Below are 6,486 nucleotides of genomic sequence, written 5' to 3'. Positions count from 1 at the left end.
TCGAGGAGAGAGAGAAAAACAGAGTTAAAGTTATATCTTTTTGTCACCATGAGATCCATCGTTGCATTGCAAGCAAGTTAAAAAAAGGTTTTGCAAACTCTTCATGAAAAACAGAGCCTCTTTAATAAAGTTTTCTGGAAAATGACGTGCATCATTAGATTAATGCTTTATTCTTCATCTCTGCAGGATTTCACCTAATGTTCAAAATAGCATTTACATTTTCTTTAATCCAAAAATTATCACAACAACCTAATTAAATGTATCTATTGAATTGTCTCTTGTGTCCTTAGTGCTTTCATTAAAGTTTTGACATGAAGAAGGGTGGGAATTGCGAAGGTCCTGGCCATAAACTTCCAATCCTCCTTAGGTACAGGGGTGGTGCCAGAGGACTGGAGAATTGGGTGTAATTTGGGTCAAAAAAGGGTGTAAGGATAAACCCAGCAACTCCAGACCAGTCAGTTTAACCTCAGTAGTGGGGAAGCTTTTAGAAACAATAATCTGGGGCAAAATTAACAGTCACTTTGACAAGTGTGGCTTAATTAAGGAAAGCCAGCATGGATTTGTCAAAGGCAAATCATGTTTAACGAACTTGATTGAGTTTTCTGATGAGGTGACAGAGAGGGTTGATAAGGGCAATGCGGTTGATGTGGTCTACATGGATTTCCAAAAGGCGTTTGATAAAGTGCCACATGATAGGCTTGCCAGCAATGTCGAAGCCCATGGAATAAAAGGGACAGTGGCAGCATGGCGAAGTGACAGGAAACAGAGAGTGGTGGTGAACGGTTGTTTTTCGGACTGGAGGAAGGTATACAGTGGTGTTCCCCAGGGGTTGGTACGAGGACCACTGCTTTTCTTGATGTATATTAATGACTTGGACTTGGGTGTACAGGGCACAATTTCAAAATTTGCAGATGACACAAAACTTGGAAGTATAGTGAACAGTGAGGAGGATAGTAGTAGACCTCAAGAGGACATAGACAGGCTGGTGGAACAGGCGGACACGTGGCAGATGAAATTTAATGCAGAAAAGTGCAAAGTGATACATTTTGGTAGGGAGAACAAGGGGAGGCAATATAAACTAAAGGGTACAATTTCAAAGGGGGTGCATGAACAAAGAGACCTGGGGGTATATGTGCACAAATCATTGAAGGTGGCAGAGCAGGTTGAGAAAGAAGTTAAAAAAAACATACAGGATCCTGGGTTTCATAAATAGAGGCATAGGGGTCGATTTTGTCGAACCTGTCGGGAAGAAGGCGGGACTTCCCCTTTCGGGTTTCTGACCCACCTACTTTGACGTCCGGCCAATCCGCGCGATTTTCCCTTGATTGACCTTGTTGAGCCCGCCCAGCGGGCTCAGCAGGCCAATTAATGGCCACCCGGCAACAGGTGACGTCACAGACTGAAATTTCATCTGTCAAGATTTCTGACAGATGAAATATCAGTGTCTCACAGCTGTTTGAAGCTGTCAAACACTGACAGTCTGATTTCTAAGATGAGTCCTTCTGCGCAGACTCATTTAGAAATCTCAGCAGCACTAAAAGCTGAAGGCTGTCACTTTTGACAGATCGCAGGCTTTCAGCTTTCAGTTCCGGCTGAGTGCTGCGCTTCCGACGGCTACAGGAAGAAAGGCTGTTAAGGTAAGTAAAGGTAAGTAAAAGTTCTTTACACACTTTAGACACACCAAACACACTTACCTTTACACTCATGCACCCATCACTCATCTGAACACTGACATCGCGACCCCTCCAACTCATTCAACCCGACGGCCCACCTGCTCTAACCTGGCATGGTTTGGAGCCGTCGGGAAACCTACACGAAACCCCTCAAAATGGCACTAATCCCTTCCTGCCTGGTTTCGGCAGGTCCCAGTGCGGGGCGGGTACCCGCCGCCCCTGAAACTTACGTGGGGTGGGGTTTTGGGCGGGATGGTGTCGGGACCCCCAAAGTCTGGATTTCCCCCCCCCACACGCCTGAAACCCCGCCTGATGGCTCCCCGAAAATCTAGCCCATAGAGTACAAAAACAAAGAAGTTATGATGAACCTTTAAATAAAACATTGGCCTCTACTGGAGTATTGTGTCCAATTCTGGGCACCACACTTTAGGAAGGAGGTGAAGGCCTTAGAGAGAGTACAGAAAAGATTCACAAGAATGGTTCCAGGGATGAGGGACTTCAGTGGATAGACTGGAGAAGCTGTGGTTGTTCTCCTTAGAGCAGAGAAGGTTGAGAGGAGATTTGATAGAGGTGTTCAAAATCACGAAGGGTCTAGACAGAGTAGATAGAGGGAAACTGTTCTCATTGGCAGAAGGGTCGAAAACCAGATGACACAGATTTAAGGTGATTGGCAGAAGAACCAAAGGCGACATGAGGAAAAACTTGTTTTTGCAGCGAGTGATTAGGATCTGGAATGCACTGCCTGAAAGGGAGGTGGAGGCAGATTCAATCGTGGCTTTCAAAAGGGAATTAGATAAGTACCTGAAGGAAAAAAAATTGCAGGGCTATGGGGAAAGGGCGAAGGATATGGGACTAGCTGAAGTGCTCTTGCAGGGAGCTGGCATGGGCTTGATGGGCCGAATGGCCTCCTTCTGTGCTGTAACCATTCTATGATTCTTTCACTCAGCCTCTTCCAAAAGTCTAGGCTTGAACTTAATGACCCAGATTTTGCTGAAAGAATAACGGCGTGTCAATGATGCACACCATTATCATAGAATCATAGAAGTTTACGACACAGAAGGAGGCCATTTGGCCCATTGTATTTGTGCCGGCTGAAAAAGAGCTATCCAGCCTAATCCCACTTTCAGCTCTTGGTCCGTAGCCCTGAAGGTTACGGCACTTCATGTGCTATCCAAGTTCTTTTTAAATGTGATGATGGTTTCTGCCTCTACCACCCTTTCAGGCAGTGAGTTCCAGACCCCTACCACCCTCTGTATGAAAAACATCCTCCTCAACTCCCCTCTAATCCTACCAATTACTTTAAATCTATGCCCCCTGGTATTGACCTCTCTGCTATGGGAAATAGGTGCTACCTATCTAGGCCCCTCATAATTTTATACATCTCAATTAAATTTCCCCATAGCTTCCTCTGTCCCAAAGAAAACAACCCCAGCCTATCCAATCTTTCCTCATAGCTAAAATTCTCCAATCTGGCAACATCCTTGTAAATCTCCTAGACCAGAACTGTACACAGTTATTAATGCGTAAATCGGCCAGCAACTTGTGGTGAGGAAGAGATGCCCCATGAATTGCGAATCGCCACAAGTTGCCGGACAATTTGTGTTGCTCCGTCGTTAGCATTGTGAAAATGGCATCTCGCCCTTAACTTCTCCGTCAGTTTCATGAAGTTCCTACATTTGCATATTAATTCCATTAAATTTGTCACAGAAAATTACGTCTAGTAATTAACAGCTTAAGTACCCATTAAACGGCGTGATACTTGTTAATGACTGCCAATCAACCTCTCTTACCCAAAAGTGAGGAGTCTCAATCTTTCAGATTGTGAATTGTTGGACATTTTAAAAATGTCAAATATTAAATCTTAATTTTTTTTCTTACTTTAACTTTCTGTTGCTTTTTCTCTCTATTAATCCAATCTTTCTTTCCCTCAATTTATTTCTCTTTCTGTACCTGATTTGACATTGAATTCACTCACTCTAATTCACCCTCCTACTCAGTCCTTCCTGTTTATTTATCAATCCTTAAATCTCATTAGTTAAGGAGGTACACTGTTGCTTCCATCATTCACAAAGGTCCCAGATGTCCTGTTGCCTTTGCTGCACCATTATCAGTGTGCGCTTCCAGCAACTTTGTGAGCAAAACATTTTAAATTCTAAATGTGCTCGAACAAGTCTAACTAACGGCACGTTCCAAGAAAATCTGGGCCAATATTTTTGCCCAAACCTATGATGCTCTAAGCTGATTTTGTATAGTGCACCCTGGAGCTAAATTCCATTGATACATTAGTACCATTCAATCAGCTGTGCTGATGGAATGTCTTTCTTTAGTTTTTACCAGTTTCTACCCAGTTGTTTTGCAAAATTATCTGAAGAAAAACTGGAGGGCTCATTTTAAATCTTCATTTTAAATTCAGGTAAAATAAAAAATGTATTTGTTCCTGGGATGTGGGCGTCGCTGGCAAGACCAACATTTATTGCCCATCCCTAATTGCCCTTGAGAAGGTGGTGGTGAGCCTCCTTCTTGAATCGCTGCAGTCCGTGTGGTGAAGGTACTCCCACAGTGCTCCCACATAGGGAGGAAGTTACAGGATTTTGACCTAGCGACGATGAAGGAACGACTGTGTACTTCCAAGTCAGGATGGTGTGTAACTTGGAGGGAAACTTGCAGATGCTGGTGTTCCCATGTGCCCGCTGCCCTTGTCCTTCTAGGTGGTAGAGGTCGGGGGTTTGGCAGGTTCTGCTGAAGGAGCCTTGGCGAGTTTCTGCAGTGCATCTTGTAGATAGTACACACTGCAGCTAAGGTGCGTCGTTGGTAGAGGGAGTGATTGTTTAAGGTGGTGGATGGGGTGCCAATCAAGCAGGCTGCTTTGTCCTGGATGGTGTCGAGCTTCTTGAGTGTTGTTGGAGCCGCACCCATCCAGGCAAGTGAAGGGTATTCCATCATACTCCTAACTTGTGCCTTGTAAATGGTGGAAAGGCTTTGGGGAGTCAGGAGGTGAGACACTCACCACAGAATACCCAGCCTCTGACCTGCTCTTGTAGCCACAGTATTTATGTGGCTGGTCCAGTTAAGTTTCTGGTCAATGGTGACCAGCAGGATGTTGATGGTTGGGGATTCGGCAATGGTAATGTTGTTGAATGTCAAGAGGTGGTGGTTAGACTCTCTCTTGTTGGAAATAGTCACTGCCTGGCACTTGTGTGGTGTGAATGTTACTTGCCACTTATCAGCCCAAGCCTGAATGTTGTCCAGGTCTTGCTGCATGTGGGCATGGATGGTTTCATTATCTGGGGAGCTGCAAATGGAACTGAACACTGTGCAGTCATCAGCAAATATCCCCACTTCTATGATGGAGGGAAGGTCATTGATGAAGCAGCTGAAGATGGTTGGGCCTAGGACACTGCCCTGAGGAACTCCTGCAATGATGTCCTGGGGCTGAGATGATTGACCTCCAACAACCACAACCATCTTCCTTTGTGCTAGATATGACTCCAGCCAGTGGAGCGTTTTCCCCTGATTCCCATTGACTTCAATTTTATTAGAGCTCCTTGATGCCACACTCGGTCAAATGCTGCTTTGATGTCAAGGGCAGTCACTCTCACCTCACCTCTGGAATTCAGCTCTTTTGTCCACGTATGGACCAAGGCTGTAATGAGGTCTGGAGCCAAGTGGTCTTGGCAGAACCCAAACTGGGCATCGGTGAGTAAGTGCCGCTTGATAGCACTGTTAACAATGCCTTCCATCACTTTGCAGAAAATTGAGAGTAGACTGATGGGGCGATAATTGGTCAGATTGGATTTGTCCTGCTTTTTGTGGACAGGACATACTTGGACAGTTTTCCCCATTGTCAGGTAGATGCCAGTTTTGTAGCTGTACTGGAACAGCTTGGCTAGAGGCACGGCTAGTTCTGGAGCACAAGTCTTCAGCACGACAGCCAGGATGTTGTCAGTGCCCATAGCCTTTGCTGTATCCAGTGCACTCAGCTGTTTCTAACTATCATGTGGAGTGAATCGAATTGGCTGAAGACTGGCTCCTGTGATGGTGGGGACCTCAGGAGGAGGCCGATATGGATCATCCACTCGGCACTTCTGGCTAAAGAGGGTTGAGGATGGGGTTCCTCCCGTTAGTTGTTTAATTGTCCACCGCCATTCCCTACTGGATGTGGCAGGACTGCAGAGCTTTGATATAATCCATTGATTGTGGGATCGCTTAGCTCTGTCTATAGCATGCTGCTTTCTCTGTTTAGCATGCATGTAGTCCTGTGTTGCAGCTTCCCCAGGTTGGCACCTCATTTTTAGGTATGCCTGGTGCTGCTCCTGGCATGCTCTTCTACACTCCATATTGAACCAGGGTTGGTCCCCTGGCTTGATGGTAATGGTAGAGTGAGGGATATGCCGGGCCAAGAGGTTACAGGTTGTGGTGGAATATAATTCTGCTGCTGCTGATAGCCCACAGCGCCTCATGGATGCCCAGTTTTGAGCTGCTAGCTCTCTTCTGAATCTATCCCATTTAGCATGGTGGTAGTGCCACACAACACGATGGAGGGTGTCCTCAGTGTGAAGACATGACTCCATCTCCACAAGGACTGTGCGGTGGTCACTGCTACCAATGCTGTCATGGACAGATGCATCTGCGACAGGTAGATTGGTGAAGACGAGGTCAAGTAGAGGGGTACTGATTCATCAGCTGAGGGAGGGCGGTAGGTAGTAATCAGCAGGAGGTTTCCTTGCCCATGCTTGACCTGAATCCATGAGACTTCATGGGGTCCGGAGTCAATGTTGAGGACTCCCAAGACCACTCCCTCCCGACTATATAC

Source organism: Somniosus microcephalus, chromosome 9, assembly GCF_052327205.1.
Source record: "Somniosus microcephalus isolate GS21.2 chromosome 9, FLI_Smic_1.0, whole genome shotgun sequence".
NCBI classification, from domain to species: Eukaryota; Metazoa; Chordata; class Chondrichthyes; order Squaliformes; family Somniosidae; genus Somniosus; species Somniosus microcephalus.
This window is presented reverse-complemented; position numbering follows the sequence as displayed.